Below are 16346 nucleotides of genomic sequence, written 5' to 3'. Positions count from 1 at the left end.
TGTATTTTCGGTCAAAACAGATTAAAATTAGGTTTTCTAAGTTCCACGTTGTCAGATCGTCCTTGTTACTTTGGAGTCGAAAATGGATACACAGTAACGTGCAGCACCATAAAAAAAAGGTGGAGTTCGATCAATGTTCAGAAACCTTCATTAGGTTCTCAGCATTTCTTTTAGGCTATTCATGGTTTGCAGTGATGTAGCTTTCACCCTTAAAGAAATTATATCGCAACAGTCTTTGTTAATTACGTTTTATGTCACTAACTGGTTCCACGTTTCAGAAGGATAACTGAACAATTTGGTGGAGATAATATATAACAATAAATTAATAGAATATTTTAATTACAAATTAAACTACAATCGTGTGTTGTAGTTTGCGAACATCCATTTCGAAATAAGGTAGTTTATTAAGATCCTCCTGATAAATTCAGGAATATTTTGATCAAAAAGGGCAAAAAATAAAGACAAGTGCTGTCATCCATATGGAGGTCAAAATGGATGAAAATGAAAGGAAATTGTCACACATAAAGCCAACTGTACATGGATAAACTTGTCGAAGAATATTCAAGTTGCAACGGATTGTTTTACCTACTAAAAATAAGCAAATAATATTTCTTTTATGTATTTATTTAAAAATAAGCGATGCCTACAACAAAAACATCTCGATAAAAACGTGAGTGAACTACAGAGGAAGCAGAGGCTTTGTCTCTACCATAAATGAATATTCCTGCCACTGTTGAGAGAGTTAAGTTTCTCTATGAAATTCACGCAAAACGATTGTTCAAAACAAGTTATGTTACTAAATTAGGTAACTACCTGCTTCTCAGTACTTGCCTTGGATTTGTTTTTTATTTTTATTATTATAAAAAAAAAGGCATCAGTACAATCATTAACGATAATTTGCGTTTGAAACAAACAGAAACGCAAATATTTTCTTTGCTTTATTGAATGGAAATGTGAGGGAGAAGATGGAAATTAGTTATACGAAATTGTCAACTTTGAGCGAGTGGTGGGCGCTGCTTTCTGACCAACACGCTGTGGATTCATCTTTGTGCATTTACATTTTTGTGCTATAAGATTTTAATAAATGTCAGAAATCGTAAACTAACTGAACTGAAATGACTTTCTTCATTTTAATGATTAAGCATAAATAATCCTTTAAAAAAAAAAAAAAAAAAAAAAAAAATTTTGTGAGTTCAACGTATCTCATCATTGGCCTGTGGAGTAAGATGGGCTGAGATTCAGCAGATAGTAGGAGAGGAAATAAAGATAAAGTGCATAGTAGTAGAGTAGATGAAAGAGGCCTCAGATGACCTGTTTTAGCTGTTGACCCCCCAGGGGTGCTTCTAAAACGGTCGTTGATTTTTCACTTTTAAAAAGGAAAAATCCTGAAAAGGAAAAAAAAGGAGAGACTAAGCAAATTTAACAAGTGTAAATAAATCTAAAGACTATGTGGAAGACAATTCTATAGAGGAATGAGTTTGCCGAGCAAACCCAGAACAGTATAACCAGGAAAAGAAGGGAGATGACCTGGCCCGGAAGACCCCGCCCTGAAAAGGGCTTGGGACCACCTCGATGTTGGCCTTCGCAGTCCCGGTTTGTTCAGGTCAACCCCAACCTGGGGACAGAAAAACTTTCAACTGTGAAAGGACTAGACCTACCTGTGGGTTAAACGCTGATCAGGAAGGAAGATCGAGATAGCGTCAACACCTACAACTTGAAGGTGTTATAGGTGCAGACACAACCGGATTCCCCCCTGTATGATCTGGCAGATGGTTGGTGGATCACACCATCTCCTCAGGAACCGCTCTTCTCCCCGTAAGTACCTTTCCTGCTCCAGGAAGCGGCGGAGGTAGGCTGAGAGGCAGTTCTTAACACGGAGATAGATGCGATCCCCCTCGTTAAGAAGGTGTTTTTTCCTGGTTTTCCAAATGTGGTGCTTAATCACATTTATTAGGAAAATCAGGTGTTTCTTGTTTTTGGTTACCGGGGGAGGAAACTGTAGAAAGACTACTTCGGTGAATGTGAGCGCTGGGATCGACAGTACCTCAGCCAGTCTGTGCCAAACACGCTGTGCTGGCGGGCAGTGAAAGAAGAGGTGCCCTACGGTTTCTATCGCACCGCAGACGTCGCAGAAGGGGTTGCATGGTCGCGGGTTGTAAGCTGATTTTACGAGTTTCACCGGGAGTCTGCCGTAGGCGATTCTCCAGGCTAAGTCCCGGTGAAATGGTTGCCCCCAGCTGTTTTTTATGTTGGTGAACAGCACCTCTTCGTTTGTGCCCAGATCGGGTTTTTCCCAGTCAAAGCTGTCAAAAATTTTCCAGTACAGCTTGTTTGGGCTGAGCTGAAGCACTCGAACTCCATCCGTTGCCAATTTTTTAAAAAGTTTACATATTGTGTAGTACCACTCAGGCACCGTCTCTGCACATAGTCCGGCGTGGCCAGTGATCCCGAAGTAGGGTAGGAAAAATCCTAAGAAGTATTTCATCAGATTGCCGGAAGGGTGATTTGATGCCAGTGCTTTCCGTATGGTCTGAGCAGCGTTGGTTAGGTGGCAGTATTTGAGGATTGGCAGGGCGAATCCCCCTTGTGTGGGGGGAAGATGGAGAAATGCCCTGCGCACCTCGTGTTTCCTGTTGTTCCAGAAAAAATTAGTGATATGTTTGTGAATGGCGTTGTCTTGTGTGTCTGTTATGTTTGTGAGGTTAATGGTGTGCAGTAACATCGGTTTTAGGACTGTTTTGATAACTGTTGCTCTACCTTCGAATGATAGGTAGTTGGGACTGAAGGGTTTTAGTTTTTCGCAACACATTTCTATTAAGTGTTGTGTTTGCAACACTGGGGTCTCTAGGAAGGGAATTCCTAGTATTGTTAATGGGCCGGTTGTGGGTTTCAGACCATACGGAAGACTGGCAGGGTCGAATTTCCCATAAATTTTGATTCTTGTTTTTTCTGGGTTGGTGTGAAGACCACTGAGCACGCTGAACTCTCGCAGTATGCCGAAGAAGATGTAAATCGATTCGGAATCCCTAAGAGTTCCGACAATGTCATCGGCATATGCGACAGTTTTGCTCTGTTTGGAGCCTAAGGGTAGCGGTATTCCTCTTACTGCGCGCGTCTCATCAATTTTTTTTTAGAAGAGGCTCTAGTACTAAAGAGAAAAGAAGGGGGCTAAGGGGGCAGCCTTGCCGAACCCCTCTGCGTATGGGAATGGGTTCTGAAAGAAACCCATTAATCGCAATGTGCGTTGTTGTTTTACCGTACATGCTTTTGATTGCTTCCCTTACGCAGGCCGCCACTCCGACTTTCTCTAGGATATAGTGCAGGAAGTTGTGCTTTGCACTATCGAACGCTTTATCTAAGTCTACTGATACGAGTGCAAGTGGGAGTTCCTTGTTCGTCACAAAGCGAAGAAGGTCTCTTATCAGGAAGAGGTTGAGTGCCATCGATCTTCCCGGAACTCCGTATACTTGAGTGCTGGTTAGCACATTCCCAATGCCCAACTTCAGACGGTTACAAATCACTCTTGCGAATAATTTGTAGTCTGTGTTAGTCAAGGAAATGGGCCTCCAGCTACCCATGCTATTTAGGTCTCTCCGTTTCTTGGGGATGAAAATTGTGTACCCGCTAACGAAGTCAGCAGGCACGTCACCAGTGAATAGGAAGCTGTTGAATAGTGAGACCAGGATAGGCAAGATGAAGTTCCAGGCTGAGCGATAGAGCTCAACGCCTAGCCCATCCAGGCCAGGGGTTTTCCGTAGCTTAAGCTGTTTATAGGCTCGAGTAACCTCTTCCGAAGTGATTGGTCTCTTTTGAAGAGTTCTGAGGTGTTCAGGCATGTTGTCAATGTTCCACACTCCGAAGTCGCCTGTCTCCTCAGCTTCGTCGGAATAGGTTCTCGTGTAATGCTGGGAAAATTGCCGCAGGATGTCTCCCGTGGTTGTGAGTGTTTGCCCGTTAGCATGAATTTGCCGAACCGCTTTCTCATCTTGTGCTGCTATGCGCTGCCGGTTATAAAAAGCGGCCGAAGGTGTTTCCGCCTGCCGGAGAAACAATCTGGTGCGAAAATCGAGCTCGGCGACTTTTTTTCGTCGAAGTGCCTCGAGTTCGATTTCCACGGCTTTAATAAGCGAATCGCTAGGAATACCGTTTCTCTGGTTAGCCCGGTACCACCCTAGCTCTCGGTACAGCTCTCTCATTTTTTTCCTTTGCGCGTGAGCTCTTTCTTTGGAGATGTTTTGGAAGAGCTCTTTTGCCTCGGTTTTGAACTGAGCCCACGCGGCCCAGTCCCAGTGGGCCCTTTTCCTTCCTTCGCATAGCAGCTGCAAATCCTTGCTATAAATTTTGGGGGAGCTTGGAGGCATTTTCCAGGGTCCTCTCGATGTTTCTACGACCTCGGGTAGTTCGATGTTCATCAGAACCATTTCATGGTCTGTTATCGAGCTACCAACCGCTATATGCCTGACCGAGATAACTTGTGGCCCAAGGTTCCTGGAAATATAAAGGCGGTCTAGTCGCGTTGCGACTCCTCCTCTCGCCCATGTGGTACCCACTGTGTCTGGATTATGTTCCCTCCAGATGTCGATGAGGTCGACATTATCACAGCAGAGTTGCAGTTCCCTAGAGCCACCGGTACCGGAGTTGATGTTGCCACCAACTTTGTCAAGTCTTACGTCAGCGATGCAGTTCCAGTCCCCCCCGGCGATGATATACTGAGCCCCGTGTAAATAGAGTTCTAGGGACATGAAGAACCCGCTTCGCTGGTGGGCGTTGTTGGGGGCATATACATTAAGGAAGCGGATGACTCTACCTCCAAACTTCCAGTCTATAGAGACTAGACGTCCTGCGGCATCTTTCTGTACATTGAAAAACGTACAGAAAGATGCCGCAGGACGTCTAGTCTCTATAGACTGGAAGTTTGGAGGTAGAGTCATCCGCTTCCTTAATGTATATGCCCCCAACAACGCCCACCAGCGAAGCGGGTTCTTCATGTCCCTAGAATCCTTTAATTTATTTGTAAGAAAATTTCATGCAGTATTAAATTTCTTATTTAAGGTAAGAAGAAAATATTTTGAACTTATCTCAGAAAAATATTACCCTATGATGTTTTTTTTTTTTTTTTTGCGTATTATGCACCTAAAAGAGTTCGCAAGATTTAACATAGAAGTGAAGAGTTAAGGGGATAAAAATCCCTTATTGTTTTTCAGCCAGTAAGCGAAACAGAGATCGAAAACTACGATCTGAACGTTTCGTGCCGACGAACTGTCAGCGTATCCAAGCGTAAGTGACCACTTGGTAGTGCCATACCACGGCAACTCGTTGCAAAGGTGGAGCAAGCTCCCTCACTGTTCTTGATATTTTCTCATAATGTAAAACACACAGCTCTTAGGAGATGTAGTACTGTTTTACATTATGAGGAGAGGTCACTACCCAGACCGGTTTCAACCTTTTTTGAGGTCTCATCAGTGAGTAGCTAGACCTAGAATATATCAGAGTTTTTAATTAGAAGAAACACACGTATAAACCACAATGAAAATTATTTAATTGTAAATATTTCATCCTAAGTATCTTAGGACATCATCAGTATAGCATTTAAACAAAAATTAGGAATAACATACAGTTAGGGCGCATGATTACAATAGAATCTCATGAAAGCGTGCATAATGTGCTAAAGTAGTACAAAAAAAAAAAAAAAAAAAACACGTTAATTATTTAACACAGTTTTGTATGATAATTTCCCATACTTTAGGAATAGTAAGAACGTCGTTGCGGTTTAGGTTTGGTCTGTGTAGTAAGGCTTCAGAACTTTCTTTGTATAAACGTTCATGTTTAAATAAAGATCTATGTAAAAGTTTAGCCTTTTCCCAATGGATCCTATGGTTTGGATTTTCAATTCCGTGTTGAGAGAGGCCAGATTTCTGCGGTTTAAGAAGACGAATGTGGTCTTGATGTTCCGAGATGCGTTTCTGTCTGTCCAAAGTAAGATCATTTGCATGAGCATGGAATCTCATAAACACCAAGTAACATCAAGGGTGAGAATTTGTCCTTAGGAGAAGGTAATAAGTTGTAAATTTGGTTGATAGGTTTGTAAGTAGTGGCAAAATTGTATTTCTTCATAATTTTAGAAAGACGTTCTGAGATGCCTTTAACGTAAGGTATGGGAATCTATACCTTACGTTTATGGGAATATAACATTTCCCATAAAGAAACAATAGAATTACTAACTCAAAAATTTCCGTATGATATAGTTGAATTGTTCAAGTTTGTTATTGCATCAGGTTACTTCACCTGGAAAGGTCAAATTTACAAGCAAGAGGAAGGAACAGCAATGGGATCTCCTTTATCACCAAAAATAGCAAATTTATTTCTAGAACATTTTGAGGAAAAAATATTCAGTTTTGAACCCAAACCAAAAATTTGGCTAAAATATGTCGATGACGTATTTGCAGTATGGAATCATCCCGAACCTGAATTACAACTGTTTCTAGATAAAATTAATCTTCTTCATCATCGCATCAACTTTACGTTAGAAAAAGAATCTCCACAGGGTATCTCTTTTTTGGATTTACACATCAGAAGAAAAGAAGACGGTTCCATCGCCACTTACGTCTTTCGCAAGCCTACATTCTCAGGTCGCTACATTCACAATTCTTCTGCTCATCATCCATCTCAGAAATCTGGCATTATTAAATCACTAGTTTCCAGAGCACACAAATTCTGCTCCTCTGAAGAATCTTTAAACCAGGAATTATAAGTTATCAAAAATACAGCCATCCTAAATGGATATAATCCCAAAACAACTCAAAAAATCATCAGTCACTTCCGCATACATCAAACCAGACAGGAAGAAGTGCATAGGATTCCCATACCTTACGTTAAAGGCATCTCAGAACATCTTTCTAAAATTATGAAGAAATACAATTTTGCCACTACTTACAAACCTATCAACCAAATTTACAACTTATTACCTTCTCCTAAGGACAAATTCTCACCCTTGATGTTACTTGGTGTTTATGAGATTCCATGCTCATGCAAATGATCTTACTTTGGACAGACAGGTAAGTCTGTTCAGAAACGCATCTCGGAACATCAAGACCACATTCGTCTTCTTAAACCGCAGAAATCTGGCCTCTCTCAACACGGAATTGAAAATCCAAACCATAGGATCCATTGGGAAAAGGCTAAACGTTTACATAGATCTTTATTTAAACATGAACGTTTATACAAAGAAAGTTCTGAAGCCTTACTACACAGACCAAACCTAAACCGCAACGACGTTCTTACTGTTCCTAAAGTATGGGAAATTATCATACAAAACTGTGTTAAATAATTAACGTTTTTTTTTTTTTGTACTACTTTAGCACGTTAGGTACGTTTTCATGAGATTCTATTGTAATCATGCGCCCTAACTGTATGTTATTCCTAATTTTTGTTTAAATACTGTACTGATGATGTCCTAAGATACTTAGGATGAAATAATTTCAATTAAATAATTTTCAATGTGGTTTATACGTGTGTTTCTTCTAATTATGAGCGCACCACAGGTTTCGTTATTTAAAAAAAAGCATATCAGAGGTAACGTCCTTATCCTTATAAGGACTGGCTTAAAGGGGCGAAGCAAGAATGCTTTTTATCTTCCCCGTTATCTGTAGAGGACATTGTAGGGATAAGGTGTTATTGAGCAATTAATGCTCTCATCATGGCAGGAGGGTAACAGCAAGAGCCGGTCCTCAGTTAGAACTTCATTGGCTACAACATTGCAATCGGTTACCCTCCAAGAGCATTGGATTGAAGAGTTTAAGTGAAAAGAACTTACATACTTTTGCTATACGATTGCCAGAAAGGTGTGTCAATATATTATATTATAACATAGTATAACTAAGATGAAAAGCCAAACCAAACGGCTATTTTTTTCTGGCGAGGTTGATCAGTTAAGGGGATAAAAATCCCTTATTGTTTTACAGCCAGTAAGCGAAACACAATTGGTAGTGCCACACCACGGCAACTCGTTGCAAACTGATCAACCTCGCCAGAAAAAAATAACCGTTTGGCTTTTCATAGAAGTGAAGAGTTTTGATTCCCACAATTTCTGGTTTTTCACCTTTCAAAGAGACGTTCAGTCCGAAACACAGACTCACCAAGCCGGGGTGCTTGGAATAATCCCTATATTTATGGAAATTAAGTTTATATTAAAAAAAAAGAAAAGGAAAAATTGCTTGCTGATCAGAAGCCGAGAACTGCAATGCATAACAGAAGAAGATGAACCGAGAGTAAAATATTCGTGTTTAGAAACCCTGAGTTATCAGAAGAAAATACAGTCATATGAATAATGATAATGTCGCAAAGCATTTTCAGTTGGAAAAAGTTACCATCCGAAATATTAACAAGTGCCTCAGTAGCGCAGTAGGTGCATAGTATTTATTTTCCACGCAACAGCTGCGTGGAGTTCTTTCCACTGTTTTTCATACGTTTCTGGGCCGCCTATTTTAACTCCCAGAACCGGTAAGTATTCCCGAGTTCTTATGCCTTGAGGAATCTCAGGGTTCTTTTCCCATTTTCCTATTAGCATGCAATGAGATTTATTCAGGTTTACTTTCAGGGCAGAAGCTCTTGCAAAGGCGTCTAGTAATTTCATTGACTCTTCAATGGATGTTTCCGTCTCTAGGGTTAATGTGATGTCGTCAGCATATGCCAATATTTTTGCTTGGCTCTCCCCGTGAATGTTTGTTCCCTTGATTTCTTTGTTGGAGTTGATCGCTCTGATGACTGGTTCTAGTGCAAGGACGAAGAGGGCCATAGAGAGGGGGTCTCCTTGTCTCACTGAGCATTTCATTTTAAAAGATGCGGATAGCTTCCTGTTCACGATTACTTGACTTTCTGCATTCTCGTAGAAAGTTTGCAGCCAGTTCCTAAATTTTGGGCCAAATCCCATTTCCTCTACAACTTTGAATATATATACGTGGCTTATGGTGTCAAATGCCTTTTCTATATCCAAGCCTAGTAGGACACAGGGTTTGTCAGTCAGACTGTAGTACTCGTATACTGATCTTAAATGAGTAATTGTGTCTGCTATATTTCTGCCCGTAATTGCACAAGTCTGTGCGGGAGATATTAATTTCTGTAGGTACTTCCGGATTCTATTGGATAGGATTTTTGAGATGATCTTGTTATCGGTGTTTAAAAGTGTTATCCCTCTCCATTGCTTTATGTCTTTTAATTTTTCTGTGTCTGAAGTTTTCGGGATAAGTGTGATGTACCCTGTGCTGAATCTGTCTGGCTTTATTTGTGTTTGGTATATTTCTTGGGTCATTCTCATAAATAAATGCTCGAATTTTTGGAAGTAGTGCTTGTAAAATTCGTTTGTAAGACCGTCTTCTCCTGGGGATTTCTTGTCTGGTAAATGCCTTTCTGTTTGCCTGAATTCTGCTGCTGTTATCGGGATGTCAAATTCTTCCGCCTCTTTCTGGGTTATCTTAGGTATGAATGGGAGGAATTTTTTTCTGTCCCGTTCCTCGCTTTGTTTTTTCGAAAATAGTGTTGCGAAGTATTCGTGAATAGCATGCAGTAGTTCCGCATCTTCTTGAATGATTTTCCCATCGTTGTGTAAACATTCTATTCTCTTTCTTTCATAATTCCTTTTTTCGAAAATCCAAGCTGTGGATATTTTGCCCTCATCATTTTCTATGGTTCTTAACCGGGAGCGGAGCCATGCTCCTTCTATTTCCTGAAGTTGTTGCGCCTTAATTTTTTCTCTAATTAGATTTATTTCTTGTTTAGCTTCTGGTTTGGTCCGATCCATGTAGTATAGGCTGGATAGTTTCTTTAGATCTGTCTCTCTTTCTTGGTTTTGCTGGTGTTTTCTTTTAGTGCTAATTTTTATGGCTGCGTTTTTAATTTTTCTTTTGAAAGTTTCCCAGGCTATTATTGGATTGACTATTTTTTCTACGTCTGATATTATATTTTGTATACTTCTTTGTTGAATTCTTCATCTTTCGTTAAGTTCTGATTAAATTTATACAGTGGGAAATTTCTGTTGACGAATTTTGTTCTTTTTTCCTTGTGAGGGGGTTGAAATTCTGCTATTACCATGTAGCGGTCGCTGAAAGTTACAGGGATATGTTCAACACTGCTCGCAGTGAAGCCTCTGTATTGTGACATGTAAACCCTGTCGGTTCTTGAGGCGTTCCCAGGAGTGAAATGTGTGAACTCCATTTTTCTTGGATGCAAGAATCTGAAGGCATCTGTTAGCCCGCAATCTACAAAGGTCTTGATGTGTCCTTTCTGTGGCGCTTGTGACACTTTCTCCTGATCAATGAAGGGCTGTTCCACGAAGTTCATGTCACCTGCAATTACTGTTATGTTCTTCTGTTGCAGATTTTCTTTGATTATCTGCCAAAATGTTGTTATTTCTTCACGTTTTGTTGGACCGTACACATTCATTAAGGTTATTATTTGATTGTCGAGATGTATATCAACTTCTAGGGTCCTGTGCCTGACAGAGACTTCGTGGGACAGCAGTTGCATGTGTGGTGCCTTTTTGATAAGGACAGCTACTCCACCGCTAGAACTACTGCTGGCAGGTTCATTGAATAGGATGTAGTGATGGGCTAGTCTTTTTTCTAGTCGTATTATTGGCTCTGGCGCGTGAATTCTTGTTTCCTGCAGCATTACGATGTCTGGCAATTTTTTGTGAATTTCATTGATCAGCAGGTTTTGGCATTCTTTGGTATTTATCCCGTTACAATTTAGGCTCATTAACTTCATTTTGGTTCTGATTTGTTCTGTTACAATTATTCGGGTAGTTTTATGTTTTGCTTCTGGCTCTGGTGGTATTTGGCGTGACCTTAATTTTTGTTCTTCGCTGTGTTTTAGCTACGTTTTGTGTTTCTGGCGACTTGCTACTTGTTTGCCCTTGGGATTTCGGATTACAGGTTATTTGTGACTCATTTGAGATTTCCTGCTTGTCACCTGTACAGTTCTTTCCACTAATCTCTTCCCTCGGTAATGGCTCAGGACGACTTTCTGGAATTTCACTTTCTCTGCCTTCCCCCCCCCCCCCTCTTATCGTCTGATATAGACATTTCTGGAACAGTGGTTTTGTTGTCTTTTTGTAACGTGAAGTTTTTTTTTTTCTTCCTTGTCAGTTGATGAGTTGTTGCTTCCTTTGTTATTCTCCCTATTTTCTTCTTTACCTTTGTTATGCCGATCTGTGTCTTGCACATCCTCTTCTCCGCCTTCTATGTCTGGGGACTCTTCGTTTTGCCAGAATATGGAAGCGTACGTGCTACCCTTCTGTAAGAGGAAAAGCGCGAATATGCAATATATATTTATCCTCTCGCATCTGGTACAAAGTGAACAACATCCCGTACCATGGGCAATGGGCAGACAAGATCCACAGGCTGTGCGCCACCTACATCTGGGGCTCTCGGTACGAACCGATGAGGAGAACAACGCTCTTTCACGAATTAGAAGCAGGAGGTCTAGGTCTAATTAATATCCACTTAAAAACAGTTATCAACAGAGCGAAGATGGCAGAAACAGCAAACACCAAGTCATACCACGGATATGCAATAGCATTCCTACAGAAATGCTTTCCACACAGAATAATCAGCACAATGCCAGAGATTCACGGAAGAGTTCCCAGAATGTTTACAGAGATGGCGGAGGGATACGTATTTGTAACAGAGCGCTCAACACTGAAACCTTAATAAGTCAAAAAACAAAAGCAACATACTACAAACTAAGCAGAACAACCATTCCCATACCACAACATAGAGAATTAAGAAGAGGACAAATCACACTCAGTCCGGTATTAAACAATATCTTCAAGCTCCCAATACATCCAAAGTATAAAACCTTCTTCTTTAAAGTACACCATGCCGGTCTACCAACCAAGATGTGGATAGTGGCTAAAGGTATACCCCTTGAAGGGCATGCAACATGTCAGTTTTGCCAGGAACCGGAGACACTATACCACCTAATGTTATATTGCAAGGAAGCAGAAGTAACTTGGAAAGCCGTTAAAAGATGGCTTCCAGAAATCAAAGTAATCAATGAAGAAATGTTATTCTGGCTAAAAGGAAAACATATAAACAGGGTGCAAGCAATTGTTCTAATCCTAACGATGTACGCAATTTGGGCTCACAAGCGTATGGAAGGGAAGACAGTCCCGGAACAATATCGAAATTACATCACTACATCCAGGAGGAGATCACCAATTCGGTCCAGTCCAGAAGAATGACTACAGAAGAATGGACACACTTAACCTCCAACCTTACATCAGATGAACCCTCCAACCAACAACAGAACGACGCCTTCATCACTCCTAGTGGAAATGGGGCAAATCGGAAGTAAATTCGGAAGGATACTAACTCTCCACATCCACCAGAGGAAACAGCACCTGAGTCACTTGGAACAGATCTCCTACCACAGGAAAAAGTTCAACGTATCTCATCATTGGCCTGTGGAGTAAGATAGGCTGAGATTCAGCAGATAGTAGGAGAGGAAATAAAGATAGAGTGCATAGTAGTAGAGTAGATGAAAGAGGCCTCAGTTGACCTGTTTTAGCTGTTGACCCCCAAGGGGTGCTTCTAAAACGGTCGTTGATTTTTCACTTTTAAAAAGGAAAAATCCTGAAAAGGAAAAAAAGGAGAGACTAAGCAAATTTAACAAGTGTAAAATCTAAAGACTATGTGGAAGACAATTCTATAGAGGAATGAGTTTGCCGAGCAAACCCAGAACAGTATAACCAGGAAAAGAAGGGAGATGACCTGGCCCGGAAGACCCCGTCCTGAAAAGGGCTTGGGACCACCTCGATGTTGGCCTTCGCAGTCCGGGTTTGTTCAGGTCAACCCCAACCTGGGGACAGAAAAACTTTCAACTGTGAAAGGACTAGACCTACCTGTGGGTTAAACGCTGATCAGGAAGGAAGATCGAGATAGCGTCAACACCTACAACTTGAAGGTGTTATAGGTGCAGACACAACCAGATTCCCCCTGTATGATCTGGCAGATGGTTGGTGGATCGCACCATCTCCTCAGGAACCGCTCTTCTCCTCGTAAGTACCTTTCCTGCTCCAGGAAGCGGCGGAGGTAGGCTGAGAGACAGTTCTTAACACGGAGATAGATGCGATCCCCCTCGTTAAGAAGGTGTTTTTTCCTGGTTTTCCAAATGAGGTGCTTAATCACATTTATTAGGAAAATCAGGTGTTTCTTGTTTTTGGTTACTGGGGGAGGAAACTGTAGAAAGACTATTTCGGGGAATGTGAGCGCTGGGATCGCAAGCACCTCAGCCAGTCTGTGCCAAACACGCTGTGCTGGCGGGCAGTGAAAGAAGAGGTGCCCTATGGTTTCTATCGCACCGCAGACGTCTCCAAAAAAGTTAGATAGGGCTAAAACGCCCTCGCCTACTTTTATGAGAATAAAAAGGCGTTAGGTGATATTTTTTATAGAAGTGTACCCTTGGATGGTGTATAATTTTAAAAGCAAATGAAAACAAAGGTTCTCAGTTTTCTAGATAGATTTTTCCCCTAATTCTGTTAGGATATTTCAATCATGAATAGATTTATATCAGAGTGTTCCTGTCCGTAACTGAGCTGGATACATTGCCTCTGCATGCCAACCTGATTTTTCAGTGAGAAATAATAATCGCTAACTTCTAGTACAACAAAAGACCTTGTTCTACTGATTTATTTGTCTATTTTGTGGAATTAAGTGAGATCTCCTAGAAATAAAGATTATAAAATAATTAAACTTTACTGCTTTGGAAATAAAGGTTACATTATTTTGTGAGATTGTGAACTGTTTTCGGTGGATATTTTAAAACAATGTAATCACTGATGGACTCCTATTCACTTTTGTGTTAATAATTTTATTTTCTTCCCAACATTTCCTTTTCATATAGGTTACAATTGACTAATCTCTCGTTTTTTGGATATCTGAAAGGTAATAGACGTTTTTTAATTGCAAATTGTCGTCGAGAACAGTTATGATTGAAATATCAAATTGATATATTTCATCAAAAGTTTGCTGGAACAATTTCACCGAAATTCTTTCACCAACTCGATATTTGATATAACCAGGAGATCAAGACTGCAATGTTCTTCACAGAAGAGAAAAGTTACTTGTCTGCATGAAAGGAATCTATTTTAGGAATCTATTCTAAATAAACAATGCAGTAACTGAATTAAATAAAATGTGGCACTTCTTTAGCAAACGAGCCGTGAAAAGTAATCTAGCCATAGTACAAGATGTGTTAGGGTGGAAAACAAGAATTTAAAAGGTGGAGGAAAGAAATCTTAGTTTTTTTTTTTTGTTGTTGTTGTTGTTCTTGTAGCATCGGGGACTATTCGGCACGGTGACATTTCTATTCCATTTTATTTTCACTCCTAATGCAATTCGCTTACCTTGTTTTTAAAAGCCTGTTGTTTCGATTATATAACTAACTATACCTTATTAGAAATGCCATGCTTCAGATGAAAGTCGAACTCACAACCTTCAGATATTTGAGAGTAATCTAAAGAATTGGTCTTCTATTAGTATTTCTCTTTGATACTCAGTGTAATCCATGAAAGAAAAAATTAGAATTTGAGAACTAGAAAGCAAGTTGCTTACTAGAATACAAGGTTGATATTCATCTTAAAGTTCTTAAAAGAACTGGGCGATGGACTGAGTCCTTGACTCTTTATCCCTTGACTACATATCGTGAGGCCCGATGGGACTCGTACCGATATCAACGGTTAAGAACAGATGCTCAGTTTGTTTGTTTCACGAAAAAACGCGTTCCGAAAACATATACTACACCTAAGCAAAAAGGGCGAGAAGATAAGAATTTGATAACTAGAAAGCAAGTAGCTTACTAGAATAGAATACAAGGTTAATATTCATTATTATAGTCCTTATAAGGACTGGCTTAAAGGGGCGAAGCAAGAATGCTTTTCATATTCCCCGTTATCTGTAGCGGACAGTGTAGGGATAAGGTTATTGAGCTATTATTAAAGCTCTGATCATGGCAGGAGGGTAACAGCAATAGCCGAGCCTCAGTTAGACCTTCATTGGCTACAGCATTGCTATCCATTACCCTCCAAGGGTATTGGATTGAATGAATCAATCACCGCATCTCACGGTCGATTGATTCACTCCCTTAATATTCATTCAACGATAAGATACTTATTTATAATAAGTTACAATTCTCTATAAAAAGGTGTATTAACAAAAATATAGTTTGTTTAATTTTAATTGAAAAATATTAATTTATTTTCAGAAATATTTACTAAACCATTTATTTTCAATAATATATTATATAAAAATAGTTTCTAAAAATAAGAAATACTTAAAAATTCAAAGCATAGTTTTGGTTGTCAATTTTCTGTGATAATCACACCTGATTTGTTTCATTCAATTATTAGCTGTTCATCCCAGAGGAGATCCTTCAATCTGTATTTGGAAGGTTTCGATGCGAGACATTTATTACAAGGTTACAGTGCAACCAAAAACCGTTCGCAGTTACTTTGTGTAATACACCTTATATTCTGTGAATTCATTTGTTTATTTTGTGGTGGAGAATAAAAGAGATAAAATTGAAATTTAAGCACTAAATTATTTTAAATACACAGTATGTGTGTTGTGTTAATAGAGAGGGTTGTGTGATTATTTCTGCCATGAAAAAACTTCACTGGTAGAATCATAATAGAGTTTCACGTTATAAATTTCCTCTTCCATCCCAAGATTTCAAATTCATAAAACATTTACAGGTGAACAATCTTTCGTATGTAAGAAATCTTAAGAAATGAATCATTCAAATGGAAATCGATGTCCAAAATCTGATGTAATCAGCTTTAAAATACCAACACACTTGTGAAGTAATTTCTTTCAACCGACATTGCAATTTATAAATAACAATTAATATGCAAATACCTGTTAACAAGAAGCTAATAACCATGCGATTACTAGAAAAATTTATTATAATAATACCAGTTCTATGAAAGGAAAAAATCTTGTTTGCTGTTATAAACAGCTCAAATGTTTCCATTTAACTCATTCAATAGAATAACAAAAGAAGCTTTTACGGTAGCAAATCCAGAATGTTGAAAGTGGATAAAAAGTAAGCGATCTTTTTGGTAGTGACGACACTCGACTGTTGTTCATAGGGCTGCTATTTTCTGTCGAGTGCACGGCAGACTACCCCTAAAACACTCAGTTAGATAAAAACTCACCGTGCATGATACACAGGACATCCGGTACAACCTTTACTCAGAGGATATTCAAGAAAATAATCAGAAGTGTCATGTGACTAAACAGCCGTGATCGTCTAGTGGTTAGGACATTCTGCTTTTTTTGCTCTTCAAAGAG

Source organism: Typopeltis vanoorti, chromosome 8 (genome assembly GCF_054136105.1).
Source record: "Typopeltis vanoorti isolate ZY-2024b chromosome 8, IOZ_Tvanoo_1.0, whole genome shotgun sequence".
Classification (NCBI taxonomy): Eukaryota; Metazoa; Arthropoda; class Arachnida; order Uropygi; family Thelyphonidae; genus Typopeltis; species Typopeltis vanoorti.
The sequence above is the reverse complement of the archived record's forward strand: the minus strand, read 5'-3'. Positions refer to the sequence as shown.